General features: G+C 41.1%; 1 protein-coding gene across 1 annotated transcript in view; it reads left to right on the plus strand.

Moving 5' to 3' along the window:
- Cdc42se2 (CDC42 small effector 2) overlaps positions 1–11468 on the plus strand; it is a 90349-nt gene that overhangs the window by 9566 nt on the left and 69315 nt on the right. Inside the window, exon 2 of the mRNA XM_004629323.2 lies at positions 7990–8149. The gene's annotated coding sequence lies outside the window, so the exon portion shown is untranslated. The remainder of the gene's footprint in view (positions 1–7989; positions 8150–11468) is intronic.

Raw genomic sequence — 11468 nt, forward strand, 5'->3', positions numbered from 1 at the left:
CCCAAAAAACAAAAACCCCAAAACAGTGAGGGCCAAGTGATAATTCTAATGTGTGGTTGACAAGGTGAGGAGTTTTGCATGAGCTCGCAGCGTAAGGCTCCCATCTCATCCAGGGTTTCTTGCCGTACTGTTCTGGACTGCCTATGTCTCAGGAGTCCATTGGCACACTGGAACTTCTTGAGGCAGTGTATACGGTGTGATAGAAAAATACAGCGAAAGGGTTCAGATTTTAAGAATTACGGTAAATGACCATGCCCTCTTGCTTCAAACATACCTTTCCCCTTGGCTTGCCACTGCATGAAACAGCAGTTCTAGAAGTCCTCTTTTGTGTCTTTAGTTGTGACATGAAACTGTGAGGCTCCCTTCATGTTCTGAATTGATAGAAAATATTTGACTTTGGGGAAGAGCCAGAGGATGCAGGTGTTAAGTCCAGTGAGTAAGCTGGACGAGGACACAGAAATGTCTTTAAGACCTGCCCTCCTGAGGGATGGCACTCGGCAGCCGCTCCCTGTATTTGATCATGTTTCATAAAGATGTGAGAGGAGATGGCCAGAGCTCCTTCTTCTCCCAGCATGATGGGGGAGGATAATTGTGTTTCAAGTGAGGGGGAGTGTTAGGAGGGGCAGGAATGGCATTGTGTCTTTCCCTGTACTATGTATTTTTTAATTTGAGCATTCCCCATATAGTTTGGTAACATACATGATAAGCTGAGATGAGTAAGAAATGGCTTGCTTTTTACATAGAAGAGCTGTTGTGAAAAGTGAGGTAGAAGACAAGGAGCTATGCTTGGGCCTGTCACTTTTAGGAATCAGGAGGAGGCTGGCCTTCTGGAAATCGATTTTCTTAGCTGTCCAGACCTTCGTGCTCCTTGGAAAGTATAACTCATACACCGGGTTGAGGCCCCTTAGGGAATAGCTTCTGCCCTAACTGGTACCATATATTTATGTTAAGTAAATTATCTCATTAGAAAGTTACACCTTTGGGCCAGGGAGCCAGCTCAGTAGAATATGCCCTTGCCTGGCAAGTGTCAGGTCCTGAGTTCAATCCGTCGTACCGCAATAAAGAAATAAAGTTAGACCTTGAATTTTTTTTTTTTTTTTCTTTTGAGAGATAAGGTCTCACTATATATTTCAGGTTGACCTTGTGCTTACCAGTCCAGGTCTGTCCTCAGCTCCAGGCAGTCCTTCTGCCTTAGCCCCGAGTGCCAGAATTGCGTGTGTACCCGCATGCCCAGCCTGACAGTGTTGTTTTGACACACTGTCTCTAGTCTTTATAAGGAAGCCAGTATAATTTTTATAGTTGTCCACATGCCAGTGAGAGTAGTAATTAGTACTCATAGAAATGATTGTTACAGTACAAAAATAGGGAAAAGAGTAGGTTATCTTTTTCTTACTGTATACCCAGAAAAATTGTCTGTTTTTCAAATTTGAGCATAAAATATCTTTAAAATATTAGAAGAAAATGGGTTAGTGCAAAATCTCTTAGGAGCCTTGGCCTTCATAAGAAGCCATGTAGACAGATATTGGTACATGTACCTGATTTGTAGGATAGAAAATAATAAAATTGTACTGTCACTTGTAGTTATATGTTGTTGAAAGTTGAAGATTCTTTGTGTTTGGGTAGTAATGTCAAATTGCTGGAAAAGGCTTTTAAAATGAAAGTGCATGGTATGCTAAATACATTTGTATATATGATTTTTATGAAAGATTTAAGATGTGGTTGGTGGCCATTACCTGTACTCTCAGCACTTGGGGAACTGAGGCAGAAGGACCACCATGGTGAGTTGAGTACATAGTGAGTTCAAGGCCAGTCTGAACTACATACTGACACCTTGTCTCCAAAACCCTAGATAGAGAGATAAATGGATGGATTGAGAGATAGATACAGTAAAGGTAAGTAGAAGTTCATTTAGAACAGTGATTCTCTACCTTGGCAGAAGTGTTTTTTTTTGCTCCGAATGCCTTCAAGGCATGACTGGCTGTCTTGTGTTGTGGGGATCGAACCACAGCAACCTGAGCCTGACTGCTTTGTTGAAGCAGCCACTTAAAGAACTGAGCTACGGGGCAGGCCCCCTTGATTCTCTACCTTGGCATTACATTAAGGTAATCTAGAGATACTTCTAACAAAGTATGCATTCCTGGTTCTTACAGGAATTAATTTGCCTAATGAGGCATTGTCAGCGATCTCATGCCCCCTGCTCCAAATTTGGGATTGAACCCAGGACCTTCACACTGAATTACACCCCTACCCTCTTTAATATTTTCTTTTGAGACAGAATCTTGCCAGTTTGAGCTGGAATTTGCCGTCCTCTGCCATAGCCTCTCAGAATACTGGTATTACAGGTGTGGACCACCGCTGTGCTCATCTTGTCATTGGTATTTCTTAGAAGTCCAGTTTACTCTGCAGCCAGTGGAGAAAACTACAGTTTTAAAGGGCTTGTTAAGAGTTTTGATTGATTGATTATTTATTTGAGACAAGATCTCACTGTGTAGTGTAGGCTAGCCTTGAATTTGGCATGTAGCCCAGGCTGGCCTCTAACTTAGGGCAGTCCTCCTGCTTCAGCCTCCCTGAGTGCTGGGAGTGCTGGTGTGCGTCACCATTTTCAGCCTTATTTACTCTTCACTCATTTCTTCCCTTAACTTTTCTATTTGGAACTTAGATGACTAAGTAAATACAACATCATAGAGTCTAACGTGTTCTTCTCATTAGAGAAGAAAAAGAAAAACTTTTTTTTGAGACAGGATCTGGCTGTGTAGTTCTGGCTGGCTTGGACTCATTATATGATCTGAGTGCTGGAATTACATGTGTTTATCACCACACCTGGCTAGAGAAGAAATTTTCTAAATGATTGCTTTATGGCCAAACTGTTTTAGGTTTTTTTTTTGGGGTGTGTGTGTGTGTGTGTGTGTGTGTAGGGTCTCACTACGCAGCTTGGACTTGTTGTGATCCTCCTGTTTTCCGCCTTCCTAGTGTTGGGATTATAGATGTACACCACCATGCCTAGACTCCATTGCTGGCTCAATGTGCCCTGGTGCAGGGCCGGCGCAGCATGTGGTGCCAGGAATCAAAGCCTGGCCCCTGCGCTTGCCTAAGCAAGCTCTTAGTCCACTGAGCTATCTTGTTAGCCCTGGCCAAAACTTTTTTAAAAATACATTTGTGTTTTTTCAGAAAAACATTACTCAAGTAAGATCAAGACTGTCATTTATATTTAAGTAATTTTGCAAATTTCATAATACTTTTTTCTCTGCTCTTTAAACACAGAGAACTCTTCTAAAGTAGTATTGTCACAGATATGACCCAGTACCCAGGGAGCTCCCTAATGAATTCCTGTGGAAAGCTTTAGAGTTACTTGGTTGGTGGTAACAGCCAAGGTTGTATAGATACAGAAGTGTGAGGGTGGGGCAAGTGGTCAGGGAACTCATCGTGTGTTCTCTTGAAATAAACTGTTGGTTATCAACCTTTTAGGAAACACAGATCTTCCTATTAATGAAATGTATGTATTATTTGAATGTTGAATAGCTGAACATGCAGGTATTTTGATAGTACAGCTTACAGATTTGTCAGGTTTTCTTATGAAAATGTATCATGCTGTGGTCTGAGTCCTTGCTGTGGAGTGGTACAGGGCGAAGGAGTGGTCAAGCAGGGAGTTCAGGTAAGCTTGAATGGAGGAAGCTGTCCAGGTAGACATCCCTGACCTGCATGCAGTTGGGTATGTGGAGTGGTGTGGAAAGACTGCTGGGCCAGCAGCTTTGGACAGGAGACACAGACGTGGCTGTTAGCGGCATGTATGTGGTGACTAAATGAGGGAGTGGTTGACTTAATACGCAGAGGAGTGGGGCATGTGCTTAGGCATATGTTTTTCATTCAACATTAGAGTAATTTTTTTTTGTATTTAGTACAGGGTCTCACTACACAGATCAGACTCCTAATGATCCTCATAGGTACTTGCTACCACACCCAGTCTGACATGAATAATTTAATAGATCAGGTGCTGCTGATGTAAGTCATTATTCATTGGGGAAAAGTGGAAAACCCAAACATATTTCTGTAAGACTTAGGACTTTATCTTCCTGTCTTTGATCCACTTAAACTTAAGGTTTTTGAACTGTAGTGGTTTGGCACTTAAAAGTAGTGTTTTTAAATTTGTAAGAGGATCTAAAGATTAGATAAAGTCATGGGTGGTTTTAATCTACTGTTCAGTGGGAATTTTGAATCATTATCCTGACATCCTGCTGACCTCTGATGGCAGGTATCCCAACCAAGGCAGAGTGTTCTACTTTTAAGCAGAAATGACATAGAAAGATGTTCTAATAATATGTGGAACATAATAACTTCCATTCATTCTTTCAGTCTTTTTGGGATGATGCAGAATGAATACAATTTTTCTACCGTGAAAGAGTTTGAAGGAACCACTGTTAATTCTTCTTCTTTTTTAAACATGCAATCTCTCTTTTTCCATAGCAATATGATGGAACTAAGACTGATTTGGAGGATGGAACTCTGTGTATGGAGAGATTTTTGGTATTGTCTAAAATGTAGTGGTGAACTTCAGCAAAGGAAATAATGTGATTCTTTATTTCTTCCATATAAAAGGTTTTAGAGGTAGCATTTAATGTGGTACAAAAAGCACCAGTACAGGGGGCTGCCCCGTAGCTCAGTTCTTGAAGTGGCTGCTTCAACAAAGTAGTCAGGCTCAGGTTGCTGTGTTTCGATCCCCACAACTCAAGCCAGCCAAACCTGCCCTGAAGGCATTCGGAGGCAAAAAAAAAAAATCCTTCTGCCTTTTGGGTCAGGGAGATGGCTCAGTAGAGTAAGTGCTTGCCTGGCAAGCACAGAATCCTGGGTTCAATCCCCGGTACCGCCAAAAAACAAACAAACAAACAAAAAAAAAAACCCCGCACCAGTACAATCTTGTCATAATTTTTATATTAATATGGTTTCATAACTTTTTCATGAATCCTAGGTATAATTTGAAGTTTGTATTAGTGATACCTAGATGAATGCTCATTAAATGATTAACATGTCTTTTTGGTTGACAGTGAAATGACTTAATTTAAAAAATTTAATCCTTATCAGATGTACTGAAGGATTGAGGGACTGTATGGGCTGTAACTGAATAATACTGAAATCTACCAGATTTCTTTTTACTCATGTCAGATTTTTCTAGGGTAGAGTAGTATTTTTGGCACATATACTTCCTTTGTAATTGGCAGTTTCTGATCTGTAGCATTAAGAAACATTGTGACCATGGTTTTCAAACTTAATGCCTTGAGTAAGTCTGCTTTTTCATAAAAAGCAGTCTTGCCACTAATTATTAATATGCTTAGAATAACCTCTTTTTTTTTTGAAACAATGTCTCACTTTGAGGTCCAGGCAGGCCTTGAACTTGCTGTACAGCCCAGGCTGTCCTCAGCCTCAGTGATCTTCCAGTATGTCTCCTGAGTACTAGGACTGCAGGTGTACATCATTATGTTCTGCTCAGAATTAATTTTAAAACATAGAATTAATCATGCAGATTTCTGTTTGATGAATGTTGATATATGCCTATACCTGTGAAAGTATCACGTGAAGATGCAAGAATTGGGTTTGGGACCTCAGTGGTAGAGTTTTGCCAGGCATTCTCAAGGCCCAGGGTTCGAGCTCAGTCCACAAAAAGCAAACCATATCAACAATAAAAAACTGTTAAAGAATCCACGTGCTTGCCGTCTTGTTGTCGCTTTGTAGCCCCTTGTTTAACCTCCTGTTCTTCTCCCTGTGCAGTCTGCTGATCCGCTTTCTATCACAGAAGTTAGTTTTCATTTTCTAGACTTGTGCACAAATGCATTCTCTAGCATATATGTGTGGTGTTGTATATGGAACCAGGGGCCTTTCCCTGTTAGTGTTTCCACTGAGTGACACACGGGCCCTGTGGGGCCCTTTGACTCAGTGATTTTGAGATTCATCTGTATTGATGAATACATAATAATAGTTCATCTTTTAAAATTATAGTAAGTAGCCCATTGCATGAAAGGCAGTGTTGTACCCTCTATTTCTCCACTCAGCTGTTGACAGATAGGCCTTTGGTAATCCCAATTTTTAGCTATGTTAAACTTTAAAAAAATTAAATTTAGCAGGACTTGAATAAAGAATGCATGAATCAGGCAACACTCAGAACTGTGAAAGGTTCAGAGGGGTCTGAACCAGTAAGTATTTGTAGTCAGAAAGGGAGAGTAAGTATGGAAGTAGCTTGATTGGTTCCATCTCCTCCTCTGCCTTTTTGGGTTGTGGTCCAGTCAGTTGGCAGCTTGTGACTGGCTGAAGCTTGGCTGCTTGAGATTGATGAAACTATTATAACCTAAGTACAGACTTAGGTCTTCAGTGTGTATGCTGTGCGGCATTACATGGATCACAAGGAAGATTTAGGAAGCAGTGTATTTAGGATTATCAGTTTAATTTGGACATGTTAGATTTTAGGACTGTGTTCGCTTGCTGTCTTGTGTTTATTTAATTGGGTATTTGCTGTGGTGGACTGACCACTGTGGTCAATTTATGACACCCAGCTGAACTAAACCAGCATGGTTCTGGGTATGAGGGGACCATCTGAGGATTGTTGTCCCCAGCATAAGAGGCAGAATTGGAGAGGAAGAAGGGAGACTCTAGGAAGTTATTAGAAACTGCAGGGAGCTGGTGGAAGCTGTAGGTTCTCCTGGAGAAACTTGTCATGCTGGCTTTCCTGATGAAGTTAGCTGTTCTTACAGTCAGAGGGGCTTGGGACCTTGTTGTTAAGGATGGCTGCGATACCTTTTGGGGGAGCTCTGGTCCTTCCCTTCAGCGTTGCTTCCTGGCTCCAGTGCAGATACCTGTCTGCTGGCACAAATCCTTCATCCCGCTGGCGCAGACTTTCTAGTTGCCACCACTGATCTTTTGCCTTCTCAGTGCCCAGAGGCTCTGTGAAACAGGCCTGCATGAGACATTGTCATGGGCCCTAAGCCTCAGTTGGACGTGGCGGGAGGCATTGTTATGGGCTCCAGGTCTTCAGCTGGATTCAGGCAGGACATTACCATGGAACCCAGGCCCTCAGCTGAAGTCTTTGGTTTTTAGTGTGTGGAAAGATTTCCTGCACTTTCTGTATGTGATTCTTTGGGTGATTCAATATAAAATAACTGTATAAAATATATGAGTCCTATATTCTATTGTTCCCCCTGCAAAACTCCAGACTGCAGCACTTGTAAATGAAGGCATGGTATCTTAGGTCAAATACAGAGAGGCTCAGGGTGACACAGCTCGTCAGTTTCAGAATTAGAACTCCAACATAGTGCCTTCTAGCTCCAAAGTTCATGTTGTTTACTCTTGAGGTGTTACATGTATATTCTCAAAGCAGGAAAACTTACTTGGGTTACCTATATTATTGTCAAATAATTATAATCTAGTATTATAACTATATAGCAGAATTTGCAAGCACACATATTTACAGGCTCCAGACAGGTGTAACTGTCAGTGGAAGTAATACCAGAGTGGTGACATTTGTGGAGAATTGCAAAGTCTGCCTCAACCTGAGAATCAGCCTCTACTCAGCTCTGACAGATGATTACAGTGTGGAAGTGTGCATGCAGTATTGCTAGATCTTTTAAGAGAGGTCAGAAATCTGGATTTTACTGTTAATTAATTCTTCAGTTGTAAACATAGGCAGCAGTCCTTTAACACACTGTGTGGGCTTTCGTTGTGTGTGTTCACCAAACACATGATGTGATTTGGATCTTACCCATTGGGTATCCTTTGGTGTGAGTTGTTCTTGGTATATATACAGTGGCAGTAGCAATAAATTTATGGGATGGGAAAGGGTGGGAACTCTGTATAATAAGCACATTACAGGCATTAAATGTAGGTTCTTTGGTTTAAACATGGTGCTTAGTGAGTCTAGTTTTCATACATATCAGTTAATTATAGGTGGGGGAGGGAAGAATTGCACCCTGCAGCTTTTGCCTCCTAATTGCATGCTTTTATTTGCAGGTAGGGTCAGTTCTGAGTTGGTGGATATTGGTGGATATTTTGAGTGAAACCTGGAACTAAATGGAGAAATCATCAGGGAACAACTTCTGATAGAGTTTGCAAGGTATCAGTGTATGTAATACGGAATATTCTAAACCCAGACCTAACTGAATGAGGAGTGGTAAGTCTGATTATCTCCTCTGGTAACTAAATAACCTAAGTCTGTTTCATAAAAAAGACTGTTCTCGGGGCCGGGGAGATGGCTCAGTAGAATAAGCACTTGCCTGGCAAACATAAGGGCCTGAGTTCAATTCCTGGTTCCGCAAGGAAAAAAAAAAAAGACTGTTCTCCCTGTATTCTTACTGTTTACTGACAAATTAATGTTTGTAATACAGAGAAACAGTTTGATACATGATTTCAGGATTTGACTTTCTTCTTCTAATTAGCCAATCTTCTCCTTTGCCTGTGTATTTTTTTCTTGTATTTCCTCTCCAGTCCAAGGCCGGAAGTAATTACCTTTGCAGTATTTAGCCAGGACTGAAGAAATGGCATTTAGCAGTAGCCATAGCAGTGGTGGTTGTGGCGGGCTTCCGTCTCTTTGGAAGTGATTGTTGTAGGAGAGCCAAGGGCAGCTTGGGCCAATGGGAGATAAGAAGGAAGTCTACAACAGGTACCTGGGGAAGGTTGTCTTGCTGTTGAGAAAAAGAGGGAACTAGATGGTTCCTTATCTCCCTAGTGCTTGTGTTATTTGGCTGTGACTTCTGAAACTACAGCCATCTTGCTAGGAGCCAGAAGGTGATGCTTTATGGGAAAAAGGGCAGAACCAAGAGGCCCTCAGAGACAAATACAACTGTAGCCCACTTTCCACCTACTTGAGTAGCCAGAGCTGCGTACCTGAATTTCCTTCTTATTTAAGCATTTTTGTCTTGAAATTTTCTATTATTTGGTCCAGAGATCATCTAGGTTCATTTTGATTTCTTCTTTCTTTGGTTACTGGGAAGCATATGTGTTTCTGCTTGATTTTGTTCTGTGCTGTTTAGTAATGGTGGTTGCTTTTGTGACATTGTATTTAACTTTGTGAAGTTCAGGGCATTGTGTGTATCCTGTGTGTCTAACACAGGTACAATTTCCAGTACATATTTACTGCATTGAATTATTTGGATATAGAGTACTTGGGAAGCCAGTTTTCAGAACTGAATAATTATATAGGTTTTCCTTTAGTTCACATCCTTTTCTTTAAACACACAGTTCCCCCTAGGGTGAGTGAGAGTTTGGCTTTTTGCCTAAGATGACTGGTGTGTAAGACATATTCAGGTGATTAGTTCTACTCTTAAAAAATGTTGCTTGGATTTTGCTTTGTGTTTTGGGTCTGACTTTATCTCTCCTATATGTTTGAGTATTAGCTTTCAGTCTGATGAACAGTTACATAGCCTTCTGTTATAAAAACAGAATAGCTTACTGTTTTTTCTTCTAATTATAGAAATGGTAATAAACACGAATGATAAGAAACATAATTTAGGAATAATTTTTTGTTATCTTTACAATGTATGTTCACATAGTGATTCCTCAGACTATACATCCTGTTCTTAGGACTTAGTTGTGTCTTGAAAGGGGCCAAGTTCTGGAGGGTGACTTGGCACAGAGAGTCTAGTAAGGAGCGCTCTTGAGCCATTCGGTTGCTTGTATTGTAAAGCTTTTTGAAACATCACCACCCCTCCTAACTCAAGATATTCATGTACTTGGGCTGGGGAGATAGCTCAGTTGTCTAAGTGCCTGCCTGGCAAGTGCAAGGTCCCAAGCTCATTCCCCAGTACTGGGTGCTGCGCCAGCCCTGGAATCCTGGGCATGCCATGCCAGCCACTGAAACCAGGTGTGGTGGCACATGCCTATAATTCCAGTGCTGGGGAGGCAGAGACAGGGATTATTATGAGTCTGGACTGCATAGCAAGACCTGTATCAAATAAAGAAATAAAAGATTAAAAAAAAAAAAGATATTTAGGGGGCTGGGAAGATGGCTCAGTAGAGTAAGTGCTTCCCTGGCAAGCGCAAGGGCCTGTGTTCAATCCCTGGTTCCGCAAAAAAAAAAAAAAAAAAAAAAAAGAATTCATATACCGTTCTATTTTTCGCTTAAACTCTGCTGTTACAGTCTGAAAAATTGTAAAGTAAAAAGTTTTTCTTTCTGAAAATCTGTGGTTGTATTTTTAGTTACATTAAGAAGGAAAGTCATTAATCTGTGATCAGACTTTTACTAGATAATCTGAATCCTTTTAAAAGTGATATATATTCAGGGAAGACTTGAGCCCCCCTTTTGGTGATGGTCCTTAATATATGCTTTACCACTAAGCCGCACTTTGAGCTCCTTGTTCCTCATGGGTTGTGGTGAACATGGGAAATCCCTTTGAAAGATGATAAGAAGGTTGCAGGGTGTGCTTCCTCATGCAGCAGCGATACCATCATTTTGGTATCAGAAATTTAAATCATTAAGATAAACTTTAATCAGCTTTATTTCAAAATGTATTTTAACATTTGTGCAAGTGGATTGTGTCTTCCTTAAGGGAACCAAGGTGTGCATGCAGCCTAAGCCAGATCAATCAGAGTGTTTAAGTTCTTTTTTGGTGTGTGTGGGGGACCAAATGAATTTTAGGACATATGCTAATGCCCTTTTCTACCAAGTGAATTTTGGGACATTTGGTAGAAAAATTGGGATAACGTTACTTTTTCTTTTCATTTCTGAAGTTTAACTTGAAGACACACTGAATGGACTCCTGGCAGCTATCTTCTGACTCTGAAAGGAGAGCTAGTTCTATGAGATGCCAAACTGAAGGAGTCCAACCAAGAAAACCCATCCCCTGTTGATTTGCTTTTTTTTTTCCGCCTTGGTACCAGGGATCGGACTCAGGCAGGCGCTTGTGCTGCTGAGCTATACCCCAGACCCTCCTGTCACTTTGTTGAGCTCCTGGATCAGTCAGTCCTTCCCTGATGGTGTGTACTTCCAGATTCTTCTCATGTGAGCCAGTAAATGCCTTGTTTAGTTCTGCTGGTTTGGGTTTCTTCACATGAATGTGAAATATCCTGAGGGGTCCTTATCCAGTCTATACCTATACGGAGGACTCAAGGGACATAAGACTTGCCTTGTATGTTAGGCAAAAGGACCTCTGCAAGGGATGTGTGGGATGGCAGATAATGGAGTCTGTCCATTGATTTATTCAGATATTCAGGTAGCAAGTGCAAGGGCTAAGATGATAATATAGTCCATGCCATTGCAAATGAAACTGGCCTGTGAATAAATCCTACTAATGAAATTTTCCTAACCAATTGAAATTAGGGTTTGAAAGAAACAGAACATTCTGTGGTGATTGTTGGCTTTGACAGGAACCCCAATTGAACCCTTAGCACCTCTAGGAACTTCTCTGACTTTAAAGTGTATAGCTGGGTGTGGTGGCACACGCCTGTAAATCCCAGAACTCAAGAGGCTAAGGATTAAGTTTTTTTTTTTAAAT

This window comes from Octodon degus, unplaced genomic scaffold (genome assembly GCF_000260255.1).
Source record: "Octodon degus isolate 3935 unplaced genomic scaffold, OctDeg1.0 scaffold00029, whole genome shotgun sequence".
Classification (NCBI taxonomy): domain Eukaryota; kingdom Metazoa; phylum Chordata; class Mammalia; order Rodentia; family Octodontidae; genus Octodon; species Octodon degus.